The following is a 13,680-nucleotide window of genomic DNA, read 5'->3' on the forward strand; positions in this document are numbered from 1 at the left end:
CTCATGCTGGTATGGAGAAAGTGTGAGTGGTCTGGATAGGAGATCAAAGCAGCCACAACTTTCCCTTAAGCCAAAGCCTAATCCAGAGTAAGGTCCTGACTCTCTTCAGTTCTATGAAGGCTGAATGAGATGAGGAAGCTACAGAAGAAATGTTGCAAGTTAGCCGAGATGGGATCCTGAGGCTTAAAAAAAGAAGCCGTCTCCATAACATCAAAGCACAGGGTGAAGCAAGTGCTGATGTGGAAGCTGCAGCAACTTATCCAGGAGATCCAGCTAAGATAATTCACGAAGGCAGCTACACTTAACAACAGATCTTTCAATGTAGACTAAATAGCCTTATACTGGAAGAAGATGTCATCTAGGACTTCCGTAGCTAGAAAGGAGAAGTTGGTGCCTGGCTTCAAAGCTTCAAAGGACAGGATGACTCTCTTGTTAGGGGCTAATGCAGCTGGTGAGTTTAAGTTGAAGCCAGTGCTCACTTACCATTCTGAAATCCTAGGTCCCCTAAGAATTACACTAAATCTGCTCTGTAATGGAACAAGAAAGCCTGGATGACAGCAGAGCTGTTTAAAATGTGGCTTACTGAATATTTTAAGACCACTGTTGAGACCTACCATTCAGGAAAAAATCCTTTCAAAATATGACTGCTCATTGACAATGCACCTGATCACCTAAGAGCTCTGATGAAGATGTACAATGCGATTAATGGTGTTTCCATGCCTGCTAACACAACATCCACTCTGCAGCCCATGGATCAAGGAGCATTAGACTTTCAAGTCTTATTATTTAAGAAATACATTTCATAAGGCTGTAGCTGTCATAGGTAGTGATTCCTCTGATGGACCTAAGCAAAATAAAGTAAAACCTTCTGGAAAAGAGTCACCATTCTAGATGCCATTAAGCACATTGGTGATTCATGGGAAGAAGTCAAAATATCAATATTAACAGGAGTTTGGAAGAAGTTGATTCCAGTTCTCATGAATATGACTTTAAAGAGTTCAAGACTGCAGTGGAGGAAGTAACTGCAGATGTGGTGGGGACAGAGAGAGAATTGCAGTTAGAAGTGGAACCTGAAGATGTGACTGAATTGCTGTGATCTTATAGTGAAACTTTCACAGATGTGTTCCTTCTTATAGATGAACAAATAAAATGGGGTTTTTTTGACATGGAATCTACTCCCGGTGAAGATGCTGTGAAGACTGTTGAAATGACAGCAAAGGATTTAGACTATTATATAAACTTAGTTAATAAAGCAGCAGCATGATTTGAGAGGACTGACTCCAATTTTGAAAACTCTACTGTGGGTAAAATGCTATCAAACATCAGCCCAAGCTACAGAGAAATTGTTTGTGAAAGGAAGAGTCAATGCAAACTTCATTGGTGTCTTAATTTAAGAAAGGGCTGCAGCCACCCTGACCTTCAACAGCCACCACCTTCATCAGTCAGCGGCCATCAACATCAAGGCAAGACCACCAGCAAAAAGATTATGACTCATTGAAAGGTCAGATGATGGTTAGCATTTTTTTAGCAATGAAGTATTTTTAAATGAAAGTATGTACATTGTTTTTTTTAGACATAATGCTATTGCACACTTAATAGACTACAGTATAGTAGAGAGAATGAGAGGAAGGGCATTCCAAGTTCAGGGAACAGAGAGAGAGAATTTGCAAGTAGGAAATAGGAATCCACGAGTCCGAGGACCAAGTGGTAAAGCTTGGACTTTACCATCCCCAGAGTGTAGGCTGTCCTGTCCCAACTCCATGTTTTGGATCGCATGATTTCTTTCTATCATCCCGCTCTTCTTCCCATCCATCTTTCACCACCAAAATACTCATATCTACCCTTATAAATCCTAGCTCAAATAATTCTTCCCCTATGAACTGTCCTTAATTCTTCCAGGCAGGAAGAATCTCCTTTATTTTTTCAACCCCTTCTGCTTTCCTTTGGCCTGTGTGTCTCTCAATCTTGTATTAATGTTGTTGTATCCATTTTCTGGCACCATCAGTTCCTTGAAGTATAGGGAGTATGTTCTACCTCTGTGCTGGGCACCACGCACAACAGTAAATGCTCACTAAATATTTGTGAGCCTTGGATCACTCTTTTAAAAGAGTTTTAGTATCAATTTGTAAGCTAGTATTTCATGGCAAACAAAATCTTTTTTTTTTTCTTTCCAGAATATCCTTTCAATAAGAAAATATCTTTAGTGAAAGCGATCATTAAAACGACCTCTTTTTTGAGAGTTTTTTTTTTTTGGGGGGGGGGGCATTTAAAATACTTTCAGTTATTAAGTTATATCATTTGGGGTCCATTTTATAATTGGTATTAGAATGAATTTTTGAGAATAGAAAGTAAAAGCTACTGGAGGAAAAGTAAGAGAAATTTCTAATTTAATTTATGAGAATTTTAAGGATTATATTAAGATTTATTAGTTTCTAAAGGTTTACTTTTTTATGTTTAAATGTTTATTTATTTTGAAAGAGAGAGAGTGAGAGAGGGCAAGCAGGAGAAGGGCAGAGATAGGGAGAGAATCCCACGTAGGCTCTCTGCTGTCAGCACACAAACTGTGAGAGATCATGACCTGAGCTGAAATCAACAGTCAGATGCTTAACCAACTGAGCCACCCAGGCACCCCTAAAGGTTTACTTTTTAAGTTAGTTTTATGTAGGTGGAAAGATTCAGTCAGCTGTTTTTTCACATACATTGTAAATGTCACTTATGAATAGTTATGTAATTAAATAAAATATTGCAGGACTAGTTACATTTTTCAGGTTTCTGAATTTTTTTTGTTTTGTTTTAAAAAAACAAAACTTTTGCCCCAAAGAAATTAATTTGCATCATAACAGAGGTATTTAGTCAGAAAAAGCAAACCTTATATATTCTATTGCTTTTCAGTTTATTTCAGTGAATATTCAGTATTTGAATAAAGCAATAAAGTACATTTCTTAAGAGTATAATAGTTCCTTAAATATTCAGCATTAAGTTTATTCTTTCTTTCTTTCTGTCTTTCTTTCTTTTTTTATTTTTTTAATTTTTTTTTTTTTTTTACATTTATTTATTTTTGAGAAACAGAGTGAGACAAAGCATGAGCGGGGGAGGGGCAAAGAGAGAGGGAGACAGAATCTGAAGCAGGCTCCAGGCTCTGGGCAAGCCGTCAGCACAGAGCCTGATGCGGGGCTCAAACCCACGAACTGTGAGATCATGACCTGAGCTGAAGTCAGACGTTCAACCGACTGAGCCACCAGGAGCCCCAAGTCAAGTTTATTCTTGTGTGTCAGGCACAGTTATAGATTTATGCCCACATATGGCTTTCCCCAGGACATGGTTATTTTGGACCACCTAAATCCACCCACACTTTAAGTATTTAAGCAGATGTGATATATTCATTGATCTGTAAAGATGCTGATAGAAATTATCCTTACCCTGTCACCCTATCCCCTTTGTTATTTGTAGGATGTCCTGAGATTAGAGCTATTTGCACTAGGGACTAAAATACTAATTACCTTGTGTAATTCCAATTTAGTACTCATTAAAAATCTTCCCTAATCAATTGGACTAACTAGCACCAATAGCATGGGTCATTGAATTTAAACATTACTTCAGTTGTGCCTGCTTCAGCAGCACATATACTAAACATTACTCCAGAATACAATATTTAAAATAATATGGCATTATCAATATTTGGATAATGGAATCTATACTTGAAGAAACAAATCCTAGGAAATGTGTAGACCTAGGAAAGCAATTTCTGATTCTGTTAACCAGAGAAGCATATGGCTACCACATGGCTTACCTTCTGGTCAGTAATACAGCCAGCCACACACACACACACACACACATGCACACACACACAGGGTGTTGCAACTTTTCTGAGAACAAAGAGCATGTTTCGTCATTCTGCCTAATAAACTCATGTTTCCTATTGGTACCAGGGAACGCCACACAAAGCATGTCTTTGAATATCTTTGAATGCCTTCATGCTTAGATTGGTTCCTAAAGGGTTGGGGTTTTCTTGGTATAACATCATTTCCTCAGTGTGTACAATCACAAGGAAATCATGAAAGCTATAATACATTAAGATTTTTATTTTCTGGATATGTAGAATTGGAGCAAAATCATATCCTTTTCTTGGGGCCATCTGGTAACCTCACTAAAAAGGAAAAAGTAAATATGTTTCTAGTTGCTTTGAACAAACCCATATGCTGCCAGTCGTTACTAAAACTGGCCAATGACAGAGTTGAATTTCACTAGTGTATTCTGAGATATACTCTGATCATCCTGTAGTTTCTATAGCTAGATTCTGGGCAGATATATTTTCTTTCTTGTATTTTCATTTCATACTTTCCAAAGACGATCTATAATCAATTGATATGTTCTATTTTTCTCTATAATTCACCAATAATAATTTAGCCAAAACAAACAGGAAATTCTCCTGGAAGTCTGATCCCTAATGAATTCTGAAACTAAGCTCAGCATATTAAAGGAAGTAATTAAGAAGGCACCCCATTGTGTTTAGATATGCTGGGTCAGCCAAAACAGGATTTTTCTATTTTTATGAGCTTTTGTCAAATTTAAAGTATGTTACATTTTAAAACAAAAATTTAAAAGAATTTCTCAGTAGCCTTACTACTCTGTAAATATTTTTTAAAATTATTCTTCATGTAATGTAAAGATGACTTTTTGAAACAAATGGCCTAGATGTGCCAATAAAAGTACCTATTCAATTTGCCAAAAAAAAAATACCACAAGTATTTTCTAGTTAATTGTGTGCACACATTCCGTATAACATAGCGGCCACGTACTAACCATTAATTGTGAAGGACTATAGAGGTCATCCGGTTCATCACCTTACTTCAGAAAGGACTGATCCTGTATTACCCCTGGAACATGGTTGGTTAATGTGCTTTTATTGTTTTTTTAAGGTTTTTTTTTTTTTTTAGGTTTATTTATTTTTGAGAGAGACAGAGCATGAGCGGGGGAGGGGCAGACAGGGAAACACAGAATCCAAAGCAGGCTATAGACCCTGAGATGTCAGCACAGAGCCCAAGGTGGGGCTTGAACTCAGAAGCGTGAGATCATGACCTGAGCTGAAGTTGGACACTTAACCGACAGAGCCACCCAGGCGCTCCAGCTAATGTGCTTTCTAATCTCTTGCTCTTACACTTTGTTTTTTTACATTGCAGTCCTAGTCCTAACCCGCCTTTTCATGGTGCTCATGGTTTGCCAAGCACTGCTGCACTTTTCACACTGGTGCCTCTAACCCTTCTAGCAGCTCCCTTGACTAGCGACCGCCAGACTTTTTCTTTTGTTCTCTTGCCTCTTACTGAACTCAACTCTGACTTTAGATAGACTCTCCTCTCTTTCTTCTCATATTCTCGTGTTCATACTTCCTTCGCACTCTTTTTCTTTTTCTACCCTTGTCCCCTATTTGTGTCACTGCATTATCTCCTGCCATTTTTTCACCCTTCTCCTTCTATCACCTTTTTCTAGCACTTTCATCTATCCTAAAAATCCTTAGCTGGCAGTCTTTGCTGGGTCCTGAGCTCTCAAGGTAAGCAGAGGGAGTGCCTAGAACTCCCAAGCCTGCACCACCCACTTGTTCCCATCCCTGTTGGGGGCAGAAGTCTAATGGGCTCGCAGGCAGCAATTGCAATCATCAGTGCGCAGTGCCAGTTTGGTCTGGAGATAATCACTCAGTCAGTTACATTGCCATTCAGATTAGCAGTCTTGTGAGAAATAAAAGCCCGCCCTCTCTGATGAGTGTTTCATGTACATTCTTCCCAGCAAAGATCTTTTAAAGCAGTGTTTAAGAAATGTGAGCTCGCATCAGTCACCTGGAAGGCTTGTTAAAACAGATTGCTGGGGCGCCTGGGTGGTTCAGGCGAAGTCGTCCGACTTCGGCTCAGGTCATGATCTCGCGGTCCGTGAGTTCGAGCCCCGCGTCGGGGCTCTGTGCTGACAGCTCAGAGCCTGGAGCCTGTTTCAGATTCTGTGTCTCCCTCTCTCTCTCTGACCCTCCCCCGTTCATGCTCTGTCTCTCTCTGTCTCAAAAGTAAATAAACGTTTAAAAAAATTAAAAAAAAAAAAACAGATTACTAAACGCACCCCTTTCTGCAGTGGAAATTAGACATCGGCAGTTCTGGCTGACCGTGCCAACACTGACTGTCTGCAGGTCACTGGTGGAGTAGCACTACTGCTCAGTTCTTTTCAATTTTCTGATCACGAACTTAAATGATTCTGGCTCATTTCAAGGCCAATTACCTGTATTCTTCTTCCTTTGGAAATGATTTTCAGACAATCCCCGGGGAGTGACTTTCGGTCATGACGTTACATTCTTACGGCTAAGGAACGCAAATCTCTTCAGCTTTTTACAAAATGTATGCTGTAAATCTGTTATCACTGTTAATTGCCCTCTTCCATTTCTCCTACCGGTTGTCTGTACCATCCTCGGGTTGCAGATAGGCAAAACAAACTTAATAATCTATACGGTGTTTCACTTGAAAAGAGACTTGTCTAATTTAGACTTTGGTATGTGGATTAACTTCTGGTTTCCGTGTATTTTATTTATTTATTAATACACATGTATATCGGTGTGTATTTGGCACCTGTGAATAGATGGCACCAACATGTACCGTGCAAAGTGAACTAGGATACAAAAAATTTAACCCATGCATCTAGCACTCAAGTTGCTTTGCAACTCTTAAGGGATATAAAACAAAACAACAATATGACAACAAAACAAACAAAATCCCAGTGAAATAGAACTTTTAGAACTGGAGTGGACCAAATAAACATCAAGCCTTGAGTAGCAAAACAAAATTGAAACAGTAATTCAAGGGGAAATGGTTGAGTCAGTCATGCTTAACTGAAAAAAGGGTGACCCTGATAATGATTGTTCCTTTGAACATCAGTACCCATACAAATATATTTTCTGTCTAGGCCATCACTTGATATATGCCACCTTTTGTAATCATTGGTTGTGTATGTCCTGTCTTCAACTACCATTGATGGCCCTCCAAGACCGAGATGATGTCTCATGCATTTTCATATTACCAACACTTAATATAGCATAAGTATGCGTTTCCAACTTACTGTTGATTAAATAAGGGCAAGTGGACACAGGACATAAGCTGGTTGGCAAATAGAATGGTCATTGAATCAGTTTTGTAAAGCTTACTAGATAATTTCACATCAACCATATTAAAGATCCTTCTAGGAGGCACCGTCTAAGCCCAAGCACAATGTCCTGCGTGTAGAAGGACCTCACTACATCAGCTCATTCAATGGGTATTCCTTATTTATTAAAAGTCTAACTGACCTACTCAGGGTCTTTTAGCACTTGTTAATTTACTTTTTCCTCCTGACAACCTAATGATACTGGGCAGGAGGTACAGCACACAATTAAAAAATAATTTACCTAAGGTCACAGTAGTTGAGCCAAGATTCAACCAGGGAGTCTCCCAAGTCTGTGCTTTTGATGACTACACTGTATTATCTTACCTCTCAAAGCATGCCCATCACAGTCTTCATCTCTGCAACAAGGTGACACTCTCCCTTGCATTATTTCTTTTCGCAGAGTTGGACATTGTTGCTTCCAAGGTATAATGGGATGTGTGGTACGTGTGGGTTTGAGGTTTCACTTTGATCTAGCGCTAGCTAATACACTTAAAGTGATTCAACTTTTAAAAATAGGAGTTAATCTTGGCCAACATTTCATCCTTCTTTGAGCTCCTAAAGGACTTCATATTATTCTCTTGTCCAGGAGAATATTCTCTTGTCTCTTGTCTTCCAGGATTATTATGGAAGACTGGTATACATCCTGCAGGGCAGAAATGTTTGTTCAGTAAATCAGGAAATAGATAAAAGAAGTCTGGGGAGAATTCCGGATCCTCCTGAAATTCACGAGCAGACTTTTCTTTTTGAATGTAATCACAGTAATTATAAAAGTATGGTTAATAACCGTTCTTACATAATTTTCCATTTTTTCATTAAGCCCACATTCCACCTGGTTATGTGTACAAGGAAAAATGGGTCAAATTTATATTAACAGTCATTGACTTACGAGGGAAATAGTAACCTAGGGCATGTTCTCTTATTTGAAATTAATCTTTGCTTGAAATTACATATCTAGACATTTCTCTTAAAAATGGCTTTTGAGTAATAATGAATATACTTAATACTATGTAAAATTGGTAACTGAAATTGCACAGTGAAAAAACAAATCAAAGGCTAGTTGTTTCAATTCCTCAAGGTAAAGTTTAAGAGGAAATGAAAATTCTCCCTGATACCAGTCTTCTGATTAACATAATATATGCTACAAAATGAACAGTATATGAAGAAAATGCAAAATTGTTTTAAATCATTGATGGTGAATCTATCTTCTGTCTGTCTTATTGCTATAGCACATATTGAATGTGTAAATTCTCGTATCAGTGCCTATGCAATCAGGATATTCTACTTCCGTAATAATTTTATTTCTTATCCATCCTTGCATAATTACAATTACGTTCATTTTTCCACGTTATTATTCAAGAAATTAACAAAAACAATGCTTAAAATATCAGGAAAACATCTTGTTACTAGATGACAGTATCTATACTACATCCAAGCAATTCAGCTGCCTTTCCCTCTTCATTTAATTTCCCCATTTCTGCTTCTCCTTTCACAGATACACACTTTGGTCACAATACTCTGTTTCACACTGTCCTAGACAGTGTTACAGTGTTGATCTTCTCTGAATTACTTCCATGCATGTATACATAAATATTACATATATATATGTATATATATATATATATACATCTTATATATATCTATATCTATATCTATATCTATATCTATCTATCTATCTATATATATATATATGTCTTCTGTCCAGTGCTCATTAGGCTTAGAGCGTGGGAAAAATAGAGATATGTACTAGTAGTACATACTATTAATATACATGTTTGTTTGTATACATATCTATATTTTTCCTATATATATGTATATAACAATCCATTAGAACATACTATTAATATATGTGTTGTTTGTATACATATCTATATTTTTCCCATGCTCTAAGCCCAATGAGCACTGGACAGAAGATACAATTCTTATATCTGTCTTGTCATTAGTAAATCTTCCCTGGAAACATTCATGAACTGTCTGTTGAGATATTCTGATTTCAGCGTATACTTTGTGGTATATGGTCTGGTCCGTGCTCAAAGGCTAATATTGCTTGAAGGCAAAAAATTTTAGGGGGAAAAGTATGTCTTGTTGGCATCCTCATGACTAACACAATATATTCTGTGGGTAGACTTCCTGCTTTCTACCACCGATTTTGCCTCCTGGCAAACAGTTTTGAATTTTAAGGCTGATAGCAGTATGCCAGTGCCAGTGCTGTAGCAGAGAAACTGGAAAGGTGTTTCTGTACTTTAAAACACAGGTTTCACCGTGGCATAAGGCATCTTCAAACTAATTGTCAATGGAGCAGTGGGGAAAACCAGCTGAGGATTGGTGGAAGCCCATTGCTGATACGAAGGGTATCATTGTCATTGCTGACACTTGGGAGGACAGACCAGTAACTGTAAGGATGGCGGCTGGATGAAACTATGGCTAGACTTTAATCAGAGTGTTAGGAAGAGGGATTGCTCCTATACAGCGCTGGGCGTGCTTGTCCATAAGGACCATACTATACCTATCCTGTAAAATGCTCTTCAGTTAAAGCCGCTATTGTCGAGGACATGCTTTTTACCTTTCATCTGTCAAAGAATGATAGAGACAAATCCAAAGAATACACGGGCCAGTTTGAAGGAGCTTCCACAAGACAAACCTGAAATAATATGACCGTCAAAATAAATAACATATTAAAGGATTATGATCGATGGAATAAAATAAGAATACAGCGAAGTCCAAAATAATGTCAATAAATAGGGGAGAATGGAAAGCTTTTCCTTATGATAGAAATCTAACTTCTTACTGTAGAAAAAATGATGAAAATTGAAAAAAATTACCATTTGGCAGGATTTTGGATTCCTGGACCCCATTTCAATGGGGCAGGATAGGGATGCAGTTTTCCCTTAACACCAACAGTTCTCTGGACACCAACTCCAAATGGATGTCCTACAGTTCAACCTATTCTGACACCATCTACCTCGAGATAGCAACAGCTTGCTGGTCATGGGCTCAGTTCTACAGGACTTTTCTTCTCTACCCCCACTTCAGATGCCAGTCTAAAGCACAGGTTGTTGTTACCTGTACTTCTGGCTGCCTGGTTATAAATCAGAGGTTCCCATTATTCCCTCCTTGGGTTTGATGAATTTGCTAGAGCGGCTCACAGAACTCAGGAAACCCCATTTATTCACCAGATTGTCTATCTGTTATAAAAAGATACAACTCAAGAACAGCCAGGTAGAAGAGAGGCATGGGACAAGGTATGTGGGAAGGGGCACGGAGCTTCTCTGCTACATCTCCCTACATGGCAGTCTCCCTACATCTCTATGTGTTCATTAACTTAGAAGCTCTACGAACCTTGTCCTTATGGAGGCTTCACGGCATAAGCATGGTTGATTTTTTTTTTTTAATTTTTAACGTTTATTTATTTATTTATTTATTTTTAATTGGTTTTTTTTAACGTTTATTTATTTTTGAGACAGAGAGAGACAGAGCATGAATGGGGGAGGGTCAGAGAGAGGGAGAGACAGAATCTGAAACAGGCTCCAGGCTCTGAGCTGTCAGCACAGAGCCCGACGCGGGGCTCGAACTCACGAACTGAGAGATCATGACCTGAGCCGAAGTCGGCCACTTAACCAACTGAGCCACCCAGGTGCCCCTAACGTTTATTTATTCATGAGACAGAGAGAAACAGAGCATGAACAGGGGAGGGTCAGAGAGAGGGAGACACAGAATCTGAAACAGGCTCCAGGCTCTGAGCTGTCAGCACAGAGCCCGACGTGGGGCTCGACCTCACGAACTGAGAGATCATGACCTGAGCCGAAGTCGGCCGCCCAACCGACTGAGCCACCCAGGCGCCCCAAGCATGGTTGATTAAATCACTGGTTTTGGGTGACTGATTTAATCTCCAGCCCCTCCCTCCTCAGCGGAGGTCAGGGGGGTAGGACTGATAATTCCAACCCTCTAATTACATGGTTTGTTTCTCTGGTGACAACCCCTGTCCTTAGGTGGTCTAGGGGCATTGCAAAAGTCACCTCATTAAAATAACAAAAGATACCTGTATTGCCCTCCTGGCTTAAGAAATTCCCCAAGGTTTTAGGAGTTTTGTGTCAGAAATGGGAGGAAGACCACATATATTTCTTATTAGAAATCACAACCATCTTAGTAATAACTGATTCAGGCAAGAATCATCCGTGGATGCTAAAACTGGTAGAAAGGTAGATATTACCAGGATATGTAAGTAGTCTCAACTGAGCAATGTTTTTTTTTTTCTTTTTTTTTTTTCAACATTTTTTTTTTTATTTATTTTTGGGACAGAGAGAGACAGAGCATGAACGGGGGAGGGGCAGAGAGAGAGGGAGACACAGAATCGGAAACAGGCTCCAGGCTCCGAGCCATCAGCCCAGAGCCCGACGCGGGGCTCGAACTCACGGACCGCGAGATCGTGACCTGGCTGAAGTCGGACACTCAACCGACTGCGCCACCCAGGCGCCCCTCAACTGAGCAATGTTTATCACTAGCATCAGTTCTAAGCATCTAAGCATCAGGCTAAGACCACCAGGAACACACCTGTAGTCGAGCAAGCTGGGATTATTGTTGCAGTAAGGAACAACGCACACCATGAGAAACCATGGGACGGTTCAGTGAAAGGAAGTTAGAAGGGACTTACAGGATTTGGGGGTGGTTAGGTAACTCTGGAGAGCGGTAAAGAAAATGGTTCTGAATTGGAAGCTGTCAGGAAGTATGGGTAATTCTATCATTGGGTATCTCAGGAAATCATATACAGAAGGAAGGAAGACTAGACTGAAGCTAGAGCCATAATTGGCAAAGCAGCCACAGGCATACATATTACCCAAGATAGAGGGAGGTTTGGCCATTAGTGCAATGATGACAGCGTTCATTGTTTTGTCTGTGTTCAGACATGATAATGGAGGGGTCTTGTCACAAGGTCCCAGAGTGGCCTTGACTAATATTGATATTCTGGGAAACAGTTTCTGTTCAACACAAGAGCACCGAGGCCCAGCTCTGAGTGCCAGTGCATCTCCTAGCAACACCAAGGCCTAGATGGTGGCATTCTCAGACAGCAGAAGTCAGGGACTGCTTTTCTTTTTCTCACTAGTAACCCATTAACCAGAACCAACCAAATCAACATCACGTGCCTACTGATACGAAAAGGAAAACAACATCACTCTTGGGGCATTCCTGCCAAAAATACATACCTGAACCTAATCAGGGGGAATATCAAACACAAACTGATTGATAGGCTACAAAAGAGCAGGCCTGCATTCCCCAAAAATGTCAATATCATGAAAGAGATTGAGAAATCGCTCTAGATTAGAGATGAGCCAAACATACCAGACTGCAATCTATGAATTGGAATTTTCTTTTGCTATAGCAGACATTACTGGGATAATTGGCAAATCCTAAATAAATCTGGAGTTTAGATGATTGTAGCAGCATTAATTTTCTGATTTTGATAATGATACTGTGATATTTAGGACTCTTTTAGGAAGCACATTGAAGAATTTAGGGGTAAAGGGGCATCATATCTACAAATTATTCTCAAATAGTTCAGAAAAAAAAATATGTGTGTGTGTGTGTGTGTGTGTGCGCAGAGAGAGAGAAAGGATAAAGTAAAATTTGGAAAATCTGGGAGAAGAATACATGGGAATTCTTTATATAACTTTTGCAACTATTTGTAATTATATCAGAAGTTAAAGAAAAAATGCCTTCCCCTTCCCATTTACCAGTGCTTTTCTTTTTTGAGTAAATGTTATCTTGGTTGATGGGGGATTCAGCCTTGGTGTTTTGGTCACCACATTCTTGAGTGAAATGTCTATTATATGCATATTTACATCTAAATCTCCTTTCTTAATTTTTTATGGCTATTATAAGACAGACAGGGGGTTTCCTTGGGGGGGTAGCTAATTCCTTTAGCAGTCCTTACATTTGGTAAAATGTATTATAATTCATCTTTTCTTAATTCCACAGATATGAATTGCTAGGAACATATGCATTCAACTTTATTTTGAAAAATTGTCTTGGCGGTGGAAGCACCGCCTCATTGAGAAGTGATCCACGGGCAAGCATCTAAACATTGCATGTTTTCTCTTTTGTGTCTTTCTTCCATGTGCTGTTGACATTAGCCTGTATCAACAATATTCTATAAAACATAGCATATACACTAATACTACAGGGCTTTCAGTTCGGAATGAGGAAGAAAATAGGAGTGAAGTCTTCTTGGATAACTTAGTGAAAAAGTTATCTTCATTATGAGTGTTGCTTAGAAAACTATCTCAAGATTTAAGAAAAGAGTTCATTTAGACTTAATCTTGAAGCTAAAGAGTATTTGGTCTTCCATAGATTAAGGAGAGCCATTATTTGAGGTAAAGAAAAGTATTATTTTATTATCATTGTCAAGAACAAGCTGAAGCCACCCACATACCATGGAACTGTGTTGAAATATGCCTGGGTCATCCTAAGAAGGAGCTAAAGTCAGTTAACTTAAGCTCAGTCCAATGTATCACT

General features: G+C 39.1%; 1 long non-coding RNA gene across 1 annotated transcript in view; it reads left to right on the forward strand.

Moving 5' to 3' along the window:
• Positions 1–13,412, forward strand: part of LOC125923788 (uncharacterized) — an 85,909-nt gene extending 72,497 nt beyond the window's left edge. The window contains exon 6 of the long non-coding RNA XR_007458159.1: positions 13,144–13,412. This is a non-coding gene — a long non-coding RNA (uncharacterized LOC125923788). The remainder of the gene's footprint in view (positions 1–13,143) is intronic.
• The last annotated feature ends 268 nt before the right edge of the window (positions 13,413–13,680 follow it).

This window comes from Panthera uncia, chromosome B1 (genome assembly GCF_023721935.1).
Source record: "Panthera uncia isolate 11264 chromosome B1, Puncia_PCG_1.0, whole genome shotgun sequence".
Classification (NCBI taxonomy): domain Eukaryota; kingdom Metazoa; phylum Chordata; class Mammalia; order Carnivora; family Felidae; genus Panthera; species Panthera uncia.